The sequence below is a fragment of the Musca vetustissima genome, unplaced genomic scaffold (genome assembly GCF_032173495.1).
Source record: "Musca vetustissima isolate MV318-11 ecotype Yass unplaced genomic scaffold, APGP_CSIRO_Mvet_v1 utg539, whole genome shotgun sequence".
Lineage (NCBI taxonomy): Eukaryota > Metazoa > Arthropoda > Insecta > Diptera > Muscidae > Musca > Musca vetustissima.
The window spans coordinates 384,207-397,866 of NW_026885358.1; positions in this window are offsets into that span (position 1 = coordinate 384,207).

The window sequence follows — 13,660 nt, forward strand, 5'->3', positions numbered from 1 at the left end:
CCATTGCGCTTTTCTATTATTATATCGGGACAAGTAATGCTTTCCTCAAGTAGGAGGGTAAGTTGAGTGGAGTAAGCTTCTGCTACCTGTTGTGTTTGCAGCTTTTCGACGTCGAGTTTACGTGTTACATTACATATCGCACCTTTGCTGCTACATTAAGACGGGTGGGAACCTTGGCTGCCACAACTGTCATGTTTTTTACTGCCGCGTAGTCAGTCAACATCATGCCGTTGTCGGTTGTTTCTTCATGGAGGCTGAATTTTTCGACGGTGGGACCAAAAATATTTTCCCTTCCGATTTTTACATTAAAATCTCCTAACAGAATTTTATTGTCATGGCCTGGACAGCGATCATATGCTGTTTCTAGGCGCTCGCAAAATATGTCTTTGGTCTGCTCATCTTTGTCGATGTCTGTCGGAGCATGGGCGTAAATAAGGCTGATGTAAAAGAACTTCGTTTTTATACGGATTATAGCAATTCGCTCATCTACTGGAGTGAATTTCGAGACGAGATATTTTATTCAAATTCATGCCTCGTTTCCTGGCAGCTATAACACATTGCGTAACGTTTTAATTTATCATCTGATGAATTCGCGGCACATATCAGCTCACTATTTCAACGGGTGGTAAAAATAGCTACCCCATGTGACACTCCCGGGAGTTCAGTGTTCACAATTGTGATGAAAGAGGGACCTAAGCCTGGGCTTTGCCATGTTAAAACTAATCAGAGTCGTTTGTCCATTATAATTTGTTAACACGATACAGGCCACAGTTGTGGACCAATCTTCACGAAATTTTGCATGTAGGTGGAGTTCTGGCCAACGAAGACCCCTATTATTTTTGGTAATGATCGGTTAATATTTAGGGGATGAAATGGACCAAATACTTAATTTTTGTCGATTATTCTGGTCGCTCCAGAGCCCGCAATTATGGCCCGAACATCGCGAAATTTTACATGGAGAAGGGAATCGGACCAAAGAATAAGCATACCTGTTTTGATAAAGATCGGGACTTTTGTGTGAAAAATTACAATGGCGAATATATTTACACTGAAATATTTACAGAAGTTGGTAGTATATCAAGATATTACCTTTAAATTGATACCAATTATATTGTCGTACGTTCTCGGATGAGGGAGTTACACGTAAATATTTATATTCACATATTATTTAGTAACCCATTACCACACTGGATGGCATAAATATAGCGCCGATCGATTAGAAATTTTCCTATAATTGCCTATAATTTTCGGTGATGATCAGATAAACATTTTGGGATGAAATGGACCGAAAATTTAATTTTTTTTGTGTTATTCTAAGTCAATATATAGGCCACAATTATAAGACGAACATCACCACACAACTCACGGTGAAGGGAATCTGGGCAAGTAATTAGGAGGGCTGTATTGATTATTAGTACTGAATATTAGTAACATTCGGAAAATATGTCAGTGTAAGGTAGAGGTGCTGTTGAACTCTAATCAGGCAAGCGGGTGCAAATATCACGAAATATTGCCCAAGCTCGGAATAAATATCCGCAGAAAGTTAGAGTTCCATGGTAGATGTGTAGGGTATCGTATGGTCGGCCCGTCCGACTAAACAGATCCGCTTACTGGTTTTTATTGATTTTATTAGGCGTAGATCAACATATTTATTATACCCTTCATCACACTGTGGTACAGGGTATTATGTCTTTGTGCACATGTTTGTAACAGGCAAAAGAAAACGAGATAGACACATGGTACCTTTTGAGAATGCATAGAATAACTTTTTAAGTCGATTTGTGCATGTCCGTCCGTCTGACTATGTTAACTTGTAAACAAAGTACAGGTCGCATTTATGATTCGAATTGAATGAAATTTGTCATAGGTCACTTTTTTGGCCCAAGGACGAACCCTATTGAAATTGGGAAAAATCGGTTCAGATTTAGATATAGCTCCCATATATATTTTTGTTCGATTTAAGGTAAATGGTGTATAGTCCCTAAATATGTTTCTATTCACACGAAATTTGGCACAGCGTACTGAATTAAGACTAGAATGATGTGTGTTAAGTTTCCTGAATATCGGTTCAGATTTAGATATAGCTCCCATATATATTTTCCTCCGATTTAAGGTAAATGGTGCACCAACGTCCCTCAATATCTTTCGATTTGCACGAAATTTGGCACAGCGTACTGAATTGAGTCTAGAATGATGTGTGTTAAGTTTCATGAAAATCGGTTTAGATTTAGTTATAGCTCCCATATACATTTTCGTCCGATTTAAGGTAAATGGTGCACCAAAGCCCCTAAATATCCTTCGGTTTGCACGAAGTTTGGCATAGCGTAATGAATTGAGCCTGGAGTGATGTGTGCCAAGTTTCGTTAAAATCGGTCCAGATTTAGATATAGCTTCTATATATACTTTCGTCCGATTTAAGGTAAATGGTGTATTAAAGTCTCTAAATATCTTTCGATTTGCACGAAATTTGGCACAACGTACTGAATTAAGCCTAGAATGACGTGTGTTAAGTTTCGTGGAAATCGGTTCATATTAATATATAGCTACCATATATATTTTCGTCCGATTTAAGTTAAATGGTGCACCAAAGTATCTAAATATCTTTCGATTTGAACAAAATTTTGCACAACGTACAGAATTAAGCATAGAATGATGTGTGCTAAGTATCCTGAAAACCGTTTCAGATTTAGTTACATCTCCCATATATATTTTCGTCCGATTTAAGGTAAATGGTGCACCAAAGAGTCAAATTTAGGTCGATTGACACGAAATTTCGCACTACGTACTGAAGTTAGAATAGACTAACGTGTGCCAAGTTTTATTGAAATCGGTTCTGATTTAGATATATCTCCCATATACATGTTAGTCCTATTTTTAGCTAATGGTGCACCAAAGAGTCAAATTTAGGCCGACTGGCATGAAATTTTGCACAACGTACCGAAGTTAGGATAGACTAACGTGTGCCAACTTTTATTGAGATCGGTTCAGATTTAGATATAGCTCCCATATATATGTTCGTCCGATTTTTCGCAAATGGTGCACCAAAGATTTAAAGTGTGTCCGATTGGAACAACATTACGCGTAACGTATTGAAATTGGTCTGGGTTAACCGTTATATGGGGGCTACCCGAAAAATGGGATCGATATTAATAATTTTTAGTGGAGACATTTGGTACGTGTACCGATAAAGCTTATCTTCGGACCTGTAGACAACAGACAAATTTAAGCAAAATTTTGGCGATCTATCTCAATTCGTTTAGACGCTAGAGTGATTACAACAGAAAGACAGACCTGCATAAATCGTTACAGAATTTTACGCGGATCAAGAATATATATACCTATACTTTATACAAATATACTCGGTTATTGATCGTTGGGTTAAGTCGGTTCACATATAGACACAGATCATATATTTAACATATTCGAATTTCATGTCTATGGTCCTTCAAAAAATTAAGGTCTGTAAGGAATTTCTTGAATATAGTCACACTGGTAAAGGGTATCATATAGTCGGCCCCGTCCGACTTTAGTACATTCCTTACTGGTTTATTTTTATTCCAATAAATAGTTGCTTGGTTTTGTATCTTTGAATTATTTTTATCAATTTCAAAGCATACTTTTAGGCGCTTGGTTTTTCATTTCTAGCCAGAGATGGTAGTTGTCATACTTACCCCTCGATAAAACCAAAGAAAATACCGATTTTTTTTTTAATTTTTTCTGTATTCTCATTTTTTTCTTTATTTTATTATTTTTATAATTCTTTTTTTAGACTGTTTTATGCCAAATATTCATTTTGTTGTTGTTGTTGTTCATGTTGCTTTGTCATTTTTACCATTTATAGTTTTTGTTTGTTTTTTTTTAATATGTATAATTAAATTGTTAATGTTTTGTGTGTTTTTGTTCATCATATATATGTATTCCTCACCAACTTTGTAATGCTGTTCTTTTGTGGATTTTATAGAGTTTATTGGATTTCTTTTTTGTCGGATTTCTTCACTAATTTCACAATAGATTTTTGTTTTAATTTTTGATCTGATCATTGGGGGTTTTTTCCACTGTGTTTTTTTTTTTGGTTTTTTTTATAAATTATTTGAAATTTATGTTTTGTGGTTTCTTAATTTGTTTTACTTTACCATTGATAAACATAAATTTTGGTTTGTTGTTGTTTTTGGTTTTATTTTTTTTTGTTTTCGATTAACTAAATTTTTTATAAATATATGTATTGTATGGATTTCATTTTTGTTGTTGTTGTTATTTTTTTTAATAAAGTAATCTCTTCTATAACATATGTGTGTGGATAGTTTTTAAATATTTTTGTTATAAAAAAACAAATTTATGAAAATAAAAAAATGTTTTGGATTGAAAACTAGCTGTAATTAAAAAAATAATTAAAAAAATTAAAATGTCACTATTTTTTTAAATACATTTTTTTTAAATTTCTTTAAAGTTGTTTTAAAAAAATAGTGCCACCTATTTTTCAAATATTTTTTTTTTTTCAATTCATATTTTATATTTTTATTGTGAAAGAAATGATTATTAATGTGAAAAAAATTAAAATTATTTTTTTTAAATAAAACTTAAAAAGAAGATTTTTTGTGTGTTTTGGTGATTTTTAAAAAATAAAATATGTATGTAACGCCAGCGTCACAGTATTATTTTGAGTGATCAAATTTTTTTGGTTTGTCACATTTTTTATGGTTTTAGGTCTTAGTTTTTTTTTTATTTTATTTTGGTTTAGATTCCAGGACCTGTATAGTTTTGTTGTTCTTGTTGTTTGTCCTTAATTATTTCTTCAGTATTTATTTTTTGTATTTTTATTATTTTTGTATATACTCTACATATGTATGTATGTCTGCTCATTAATTTTTATTTTTTTTTTCTTGTGTGAATATGTGATTAGTATGTCAGTATGCCAGTTTTATTTTCAAATATTTTAATGATAACATTTACATAAAATTTGTTTAAATATATGTTTTGTATGTATATTTTGGAATTATTATTCTTTTTTTCATTGGAAATACTAAATATATATTTACACAAGTATTATTATTTAATATTATATATCATATATAGTTTTTATTTTTTCATATCTTCAATAAAACTACTAGTTTACTAAATCATTAATTTTTTTACAAAGTAATTTTAATACTTGTTTTTCCATTATGATTTATTACTTCACTGTGTATAACTAAATTTTTATTAATTTTTTTAATACATTTATTTATATATATAGAATTTGTAATTAATATTTCAACCTTTTTTGTCTTCAGTTTTCTCAGTTTTTGGGTTTTGTTTTTCCTCTTCTTCTTTTTTGCTGAGTTTTCCCCCAATTTTTTTTTTCTAGTTTCTTTTTTTGGCATTTTAGCTTAGTTCTTTTTTCTTTTACTTCTCTTTTTTTAAATACGATTTATTTACATTTTATTTTTAGAGCCTATTCTTGTTTATGACACCTTTTTTCCACTACTACTTCTTCTTCTTATTCTTTATTTAGTACACACATTAAGTTTTACTTATTTCTCTTTTGGATTTTAATATTTTTTAGTTCAAATATTAGTTTTCACATTTTTTGTAGGTATCTTCAAAGAATTGCTTATTAGTTGCTCTTAAGTTTTTAGTTTAATTTTTTTTGTCAGATAATTTGAAAAATATATAGTGGAAAAGGTTCGAAACTTGAAACATCTGAGTGGAAATAATGTCTATAGTTTATATAAGTGAAAATAACTATGCAGATTCAGAATGAATCAGACAGATAATTTATGGAATTTTTGGTTGAAAATACTTGAGAAAAAGTAGTACAGTAGTTTACGTTTATAGTCCACAACTATCGTTACACAATATCCAAATTTCGTTTTTAACATCTCTAATGGACTATAACTGAATTCTGATATAATACACGTCATGGACTATACACAATGTATTTACTTTTTTAAATCAAATTAAAGTTTATTAAAAATTAAATTATATATATATATAAAGTGCATTCTTCATCATGACAAATATTAACACTCTTCAATAGGCCAGTCACCACGAAACACCTTTTCAATATCAGGCTGATCGCCTTTTCTTTGCGCAATATTTTTAGATTACACGAATTTGAAGCTTTTTTGATTTTAGAACTATTTTTTATTATTTTATAAACTATTGATTTGTCCATTTTGCATTTGGCGCCCATTTTATGGAATTTATTTTTCATTTTACTTGAAATTTATATATGAATTCCACATTAAGGAGGGTTGCCATTATCAATTTCTCAAATGTTATAGTTATGGCATGGTCAGTTTAAAATATATAAAAAACAGCGTGGACTACATGAACTTTTTTCTATGCAATATTAGGAAAAAGTATGTCGAAATTTTAATTTTTTTTTGCAGTTGTGCTATTTTTTTTTTTGATTTTTTTTATTGATTTTATCTCAAGAGAAAATTTTTAGATCTAATTAAGAGGAAAACTATTGCTTAAGAGAGAAAAGCAATATTTCGAATAGTTCACGAAATATACACTCAATAATAAGTACGTATTATTCGAAAAATGTGCTAAAATCCACCCCAGTCGAATATTTTAAAAATTAATTTAAAAAAAAAACCTTAGCTAATAATGTAAAACCCAGCTAGGGATTTTCTTCCACCATCACAAGCTTCAAGATTTTGGGGGTCTCGATTGGTTCAAGATTTTAAAGTTGAAAAATGTGTCACTGTGAAATCAATCAGCTACATTAGCTAATATAAAATAAATTATATCAATATTTGGTTGGGCCTCCGTTTGCTTCAGTGGCTGGCAATGGAATGAACAAAATTTTCTGTCTCTGCTGATGTTATTTCAGACCAAATTTTTTTAACGCTTCTTTCAATGAATCTTTGCTCGTTATCGCTGCAAAATCCATTTCCTGGCCAATAATTCCCAAATATGCTATAAAGTTCACGTGGGGCATAATACAATGAGCATTCCTTTACTAAACGTGCGGTGTGCTTAGGATCATTGTCCTATAGGAAAATCCAATACCAAATTTTTTGTATCTGCTTATATTATTTCAGAACTACCCTTTTTAAACGCTTCTTTCAGTGAATCTCTGCTTGTCGTCGCTGCATAATCCATTTTCCTGATCAATAATTCGCAAACATACTCAATTGGGTTTAAATCCGGCCGGACTATAAAGTTTACCTGGGGGCATAATACAATAACCATTCCTTTACTGAACGTGTGGTGTGCTTAAGATCATTGTCCAATACCTTCCAGGACCCTAGCTAAATTTTTCCAATATACTTTTATACAGTATTTGATCCATAATACCATCAATAAAAACTCGTCGTCCTGTGCCTGCTGCTCCAATCTCTCCCCAAACCATAACGCTTCCGTCACCATGTTTAACTGTCGGTATTAAATAACTTTTTTGTAACGCAGGATTTTTGCCAAACCTTTGCCCCCCGCTAAAAATATTGAATTTTAATTCATCGTTCTCCAAAAGTCATCGTCCTTATTCTTGTATTTTTTTTTTTTGCAAATTAGTTTTTTACTTGGTACTCTGCTCCCAAAAGCCAGTGGCATATAACCTCTTTCGAAGGTTTTTGGGCGAACAAGTTTGCCGGTAGATTTTGCAATACCAGTTGCCTGTGCACCTCTTTAACAATATGCCTCACATCCCTTTGAGAAAGCTTTTTTGGACGCCCACTTCTAGACTAGTTTGCAACAGTTTTATATATTTTAAAATTTCTTATGATATTTTGCACACTAGAACATGACAACTTAAGAATTGTTCCTATCTCTCTATAGGATTTTCCTTCTTTAAAATTTGCAATTATTAATATTTTTTATACTTTCTTCTATTTGCTTTCCTTTACATTTTTAACTTCGTTGCGACTTCACTTAATGAATGTCGCAAATTAATCGGCAACAAAAAAATAATATGTGTCTTTAGTGCATGATTACTTAAATCGGACGAATATATGTATATATATATATATATATATATATATATAGGTGCTATATGTAAATCTGAACCGATTTAAAGAAAACATGACACACGTAAGGTTATAATAACTTCAGTACATTGTACAAAATTGTGTGCCAAACGGCCAAACTTTCTTCAGGGCAAAATTTACATTAAATCGGACGAAAATATATATGGGAGCTATATCTAAATCTGAACCCATTTTCCCGAAACTTTGCATCAATCATTCTAGACTCAATTCGGTATGCCATGTCAAATTTTATGCAAATCGAAAGACTTATAGGGGCATTGGTGCTGCATTAACATTAAATCCGATGAAAATATGTGAGAGCTATATCTAAATCTGAACTGATTTCCACGAAACTTAACATACGTCATTCCAGACTCAATTCGGTACGCTATGCCAAAGTTCGTGCAAATAGAAAGATATATAGAGCAATTGATGTACCATTTACATAAAATCGGACAAAAATAACTAAATAACGGGAACTAATTTTCCCGAATCTTACCACACATCAGAAAGTGATTCTATGCATATCTCAAAAGGAAACATGGGTCTATCTCGATTCCTTTTGCCTGTTACAGGCATATGCACAAATACATAATACCCTGTACCACAGCATGGTGAAGGTTATAAAAAATAGTTTAAAAATATCCCCACTAGATTAATACTTCGATAAGAAGTTAAAAAAGTATTCATTAAAAATATTCCCCACTATAGGTACTCAAAAATATAATTTTTCAGCCCTATTGGTACGTTGAAAAAGTATAAAAAATCTGCCGTCTAGTAGTAGTTGAAAAAATATTCTTTAAATAATTCTTGTTTGATTGAAACGTTAATAAATAATATTCGTAAAAAATCTCGTGGTACATTAAAATTTTCTTTAAGAATTTTTTAGCAAAAAATTTAGAGTTAAATCATATTTTCTCTTAATTTAATTTGCAACACATAAAAACTACATCTCTCCCCCTATCCAATGGTGAAAGTCCCACTCAAATATCTCCTTTCAGCGCCGAGTTATGGCCATTTGAAATTTACCATGTGTCAAAATATAGCTGCTACACGATTTGCGGGACACTTATTTATATAGGAACTACTTGTCAAAACATATACTCCCATACTAATAAACATCTGCCAAGAGGCCATTTTGATTGGAAAATCGGTGAATGGGAACAGCATTTTGCCGATTTAAATGATGTCCACTTGATGAAATTACACCACAACATGTTTTAATTATTTCCTTAATTTTTCCGACAATCGTTATTGTTTTTCTCAAAATGAATTAATTTTCCGATGACAACAAACATTCGGCAACAATCAAATATCAAAATTTTCTCCAATACACCAATTTCCAGCCATTCAAAGCTAATTTAACGTTTTTGCAAATGGTCATGATTTTCATAGTTATCCGTTGTGAAAATACTTGAACAAATAGACAATCTTCCCTAAACAATGGTACAACTTTGATGTCAATACGTTTATTCATTACTGAGTTATAGCCATTTTCAATTGACCTTGTGTCAAAATATAGCGGCTACACGATTCTGTTGGCCTGGTACCTCAAATTGGAAAAATGGTTGAAATTGGCATTTTCACAAAAGCGAAAAAGTACAAAACCGCAGCAGCATCATTGCCACATTGTTCGATTTTTCTTTGATTTGATGGTTGGTTTACAAATTCTGAGCATACTTTCAGGCGCATCATTTAAAATGATATCCATGTGAAAGTTAATTGGCTCGTGATTTTAATGTAGCGCCTAAAAGTATGCTCAGAATTTATAAACTAACATTAAAATACTATGGTAGCGATCTGGTAACATTGCAGTATTTTGTGGTTTTACCCATTTGCAATTTCTTCATTTTTCCAATTTGAGGTACCAGGCCAACAGAATCGTGTAGCCGCTATATTTTGACACAAGGTCAACTTGAAATGGCTATAACTCAGTAATGAATGTACGTATCGACATAAAACTTTTACCGTCGATTAGGGGAGATTGTGTAGTTTGTATGTGTGTCGATAAACAAGTATTTTCACCACGGAGACCTGGGGAAATCGTGATCATTTGGAAAAACCATAAATTAGCTTGGAATGGCTTGAAATTGGTGTTTTTGAGAAAATTTTGATATTAGATTGTTGGTGAATGCTTGTTGTCATTGGGAAATTAATTCATTTTGAGAAAAAATAACGATTGTCGGAAAATTGAAGGAAATAAAGAAAACATATTGTGGTGCACTTTTATCAAGTGGACATCATTTAAATCGGCAAAATGCTGTTCCCATTCACCGATTTTCCAATCAAAGTGGTTGAAATTTTATATTTAAGATTTCAAAGCATAAAATACCACTTCTTGGCAGATATTTATTAGTATAGGAGTATATGTTTTGACGAGTAGTTTCTATATCTATATAAGTGTCCCGCAAATCGTGTAGCAGCTATATTTTGACACATGGTCAATTTCAAATAGCCATAACTCGGCGCTGAACGGAGATATTTGAGTGGAACTTTCACCATTGGATAGGGGGAGAGATGTAGTTTTTATGTGTTGCAATAAATTAAGAGAAAAAATAATTTAACTCTACAATTTTGCTAAAAATGCCAAGTGCGGATTTCTTAAAGGAAATTTTGATTTAAAACTATTTTTTATACCCTTCACCACGATGTGGTACAGGGTATTATGTTTTTGTGCATATGCCTGTAACAGGCAAAAGGAATCGAGATAGACCCGTGGTACCTTTATATAATATGCATAGAATCACTTTCTGAGTCTATTTAAGCATGTCCGGCACATGTGGTATTTGTAATCCGATTAGGATGAAATTTGGTAAGATTAGATAGGTATACTTCCTTATATATTTTCGTCCGATTTTATGTAAATGGTGTATCAATTGCCATATATATCTTTCTATTTGCACGAACTTTGGCATAGCGTACCGAATTGAGTCTGGAATGACGTGTGCTAAGTTTCATGGAAATCAGTTCAGATTTAGATATAGCTCTCACATATTTTTTCGTCGGATTTTATGTTAATGGAGCACCAATGCAACTATATGTCTTTGGAATAAAATTTTAGTATTCCCTCGAACCATTGGTGCAAAATACATGAAAATCGGTTAAGTAGTCGCTGAGTTATTTGCATTGGAATTCCACGATGTTCCGTAATACACCCTACTGGTCGGTGCTGGGCGCCTATTACCTGAAAATGAAAAACCCACACAAAATGGATTTTTTAAAAAAGGACAATTTGCCCCTTCATTTAAAATCGATTTTTGTGTGTTTTTTTCATTTTCGAGTAATAGGCGCCCAGTACCGAACAGCAGGGTGTATTACGGAGCATCGTTGAATTCAAATGGAAATAACTCAGCGACTACTTAACCGATTTTCGAAAATTTTGAACCTATGGTTGTTAAATAAATGAAATTAAAAATCTGGTATAAAACTGAATATAACAGTTAAGTGAAACAGTTATGCGGGTATAACAGTTATGTTAAACTGTTATACGATGAAACAAATTATTGATTGTAATGAAAATATTGGAAAAATAAAGAAATATAATAGAAAATCTAGCATAAAACTTGGAAAAAATTAGTATAACAGTTATGTAAAACTGTTATACAATGAATATTTGACGGAAAAACTGGAAATATTAAATAATACAGATATTTTGTTGGAAAATAATGTATAAAAGTTTGAACATTTTCGTATAACTTTTATGAAAAAACTGTTATACAAGATTTTTTTTCAGAAAAAGTTGAAATTTTTCAAATTTTTCTGAAAAGTATGAAAATTAATTATTTTTTAATATATTCCTAATTTAATTACATATATTCTAATAGAAAATCTGGCATAAAACTTGGAAAAAATTAGTACAAAAGTTATGCGAAACTGTTATACAATGAACAATGCTCGAAAAAACTGGAAATATTGAAAAATAAAGAATTTTGTTGGGAAATAATGTATAACAGTTTGACAAAAATTAGTATAACTGTTTCGAAAAAACTGTTATACAATGAAAAAGTTACGAAAAAACTGGAAATATTGAAAAATAAAGAATTTTGTTGGGGAAATAATGTATAACAGTTTGAAAAATTACGTATAACACTTATGAAAAAACTGTTATACAAGATTTTTTTTTTTAATTTTTCAGAAAAAAATGTAAATAGAATAATCGGGAAAATTTTCAAAATTTTCTGAAAAGTATGGAAATTAATTATTTTTTTAATATATTCCTAATTTAATTACATAAGTTAGCAGTTTTATTTTTTCTTTATTTATTTTTTTATTAAATTTATAAATTCATGTCAGTTAGATTAGTAGTTATTTTTTGTTTTGTTTTTTCCTTTCTATTAATATTAAATGTTACGCTTAATTTTGTGTTGTAGTTAGTTGATGTTTTTTTTTGTATTGTTATTGTATACTAGTTTAGTTTTTTAGTTTACAAGAGAAAGAGAAAAAAGACATTTGATGGTTTGTTGTTTTTTGTGTTGTTTTTTGTGTTGTTTTTTATGGTTTATTTGTTTTATTGTAAATAATTAAATTTTCACTCAAAATGTTTTTTTGTTGTTGGTTTAAGTTTCATTTTATTTGCAAATATTTTTTTATTAATAAATTTCATTTTTCTTTGCAATTATTTTTTTCATTACAATTTAGACAGTAATTGTGGATGTTGGGGAGAGGAGAGGGGAGAAGGAGAGTCGGGCTGGGAGGTGATGGGGGGCTTTGGACAATATTGCAAATATTGTCGTTTGTTTGGATGTTGGCTGGTTTGGATTTCGAGCAGTGGATGGTACAGTGTTTTTTCTTTTTGTTGTCTATACTTAATAATAATTACAATCATCATTATATTTGTTTGTATGTATGTAGTAGTTCTCTGTATGTTTGCTTGTGTGTTTCATTATCTTTTTTTAACATTTGTTTCTTTTTTCAGTTTTTAAATATTGTTGTTATATAATAATATAAACTATTAGTTTAACAAATTTTTTGTTGCGGTTTCCATTTATTTCTTGTTGTTGTTGTTGTAATGCTATGTTTTATTTTCATAGTTGTTTTTTGTTTCTTAATCGATAAATATTAATATTTTTTTAAATGATATTTTTTTAACCATCAAGGTTGTTGTTTGTTTTGTTTTTTTTTCCTATTAATAATTATTATTATTTTAGTTTTCATGTATTTTCGCTACTAATTATAAATATATATATGTATGTATATATAGATAATTTTTTTTGTTTAGTTTTGCTTAAAAGCAAAACTGTTTTTTCTGTTTCAGTTTTTTTTTTGTTTCTTTAAATTTATTAGTTAATCTTAGTTTGGTATTTTTTTCTTTTGTTTTTTTGTAAAAATAAAGAGCGGGATCCTGCCCTGTCAACAAAATTTAAAATAAAAAATAATAATTAACAACTAATAAATTAACATTGTTGTTGTTGTGTTTTTTGGGTAAATAAGTTAGTTAAAAAAACGAAAAAATTATAAAAAAATCATTACTAAATTTACCAATATATATTATATTATTTGGCCATAATTTGTCATTTTAGTTAAAAAACAATTTCTTTTTGTTGGTTTTTGTTGTTACTGTTATTGTTTATAAAATATTTATTTTAATTGTTTTTTTTTTCATATGCTAAAATCAGAATAGAAGAAATAAAAATCTATGTTTTTTCAAATTTTCTTCATGTCGTATAAATAAAATCCAGTTTTTTTTTTAAATAAACTTTGAAAAT